Consider the following 1,138-nt stretch of genomic DNA (forward strand, 5'->3'; position numbering starts at 1 on the left):
TACCTGTGTTCTCCTGTATTTCTTTGAGGGTGCTATTTCTTTCTTTCTTAAGGTCCTGTATCATCATCCTGATAAGTGATTTTATATCTAAATCTTGCGTTTCTGGTGTAGTCGTGTGTCCAGGACTTGCTATGGTGGGAGAATTGGGTTCTGGTGATGGCAAGTGACCTTGGTTTGTGTTTTTTATTTTCTTACGCTTGCCCAGTGCTATCTCGTTAACTCTAGTGCTACCTGCCTTTGCTAAATCTGACTGGAGCCTGTCCTTCCTGTGATCCTGGTTGTATCAGAACTCCTCAGAGTCAAGCTGTCTCTGTGATCCTGTGGTTCTGGGATCCTGGGATCCTGGGCTTGTTAGATCACCTGGGAGAGGAGCTTCCTCTGGGTGTTGTGGGCCTGGCTGCAGAGCTTGTGCCTGCAGAAATATAACATAGTTTCAGATCAGGGTGCATGGATAAACAATCCTCAAAAACCAAAAGAGAATAGAAACTATGCATCTCAGATTCAAAAACTATGTAGAAAGGCTGCAACTCACCGTGTCGAATATAAAAGGGGGGTGCAATCACCTCCACTGAAAGACAAGGATGAGTTATCAAGATCTCCAAGGAGGCCATTACAAACTTTGGACCAGGAACTTACCATATCTTCTCAAACTCCTGCATGGACTCGCTACAATCCACGTACAAACGATACGAGAACCCCTAAACTTGGAGAGATTTTACTTAATTTTGCGGCCTGGTTTTTTTACAAATGCAACAAATCGAAACCTGGGCTCGAGATTCCAGGTCGGATTGAAAAATCCCAAAGAGAGGCTGCAAGTCAAAGTGTCCAATATAAAAGGGAGGTGCTTGCAGCTCCACTGGAGGACCAGGCTGAAGTGTGGAGCCTTTTGTTTCTAGCTTTTTCCACCAAGCATAGTGTTCTCAAAATGCATTTACACTGGAATATCTATAAGAACTATAACACATGTGGCCAGGCCCTATAAAAGGGGTTGCTTGCCCCCTCCTCGCTCTCTTATTCCTGCCTCTCTCCCTTGCCTCTTGTCCCTTCGTTCCCACTCTCTCCCCACTCTCTTCCCCCCTCTTTCCATGTGGTCATGGCCGCCCCCTACTTCTCTCCTCTCTCCTCTCTGCCTTTCTCT

This window comes from Mastomys coucha, unplaced genomic scaffold (assembly GCF_008632895.1).
Source record: "Mastomys coucha isolate ucsf_1 unplaced genomic scaffold, UCSF_Mcou_1 pScaffold16, whole genome shotgun sequence".
Lineage (NCBI taxonomy): Eukaryota > Metazoa > Chordata > Mammalia > Rodentia > Muridae > Mastomys > Mastomys coucha.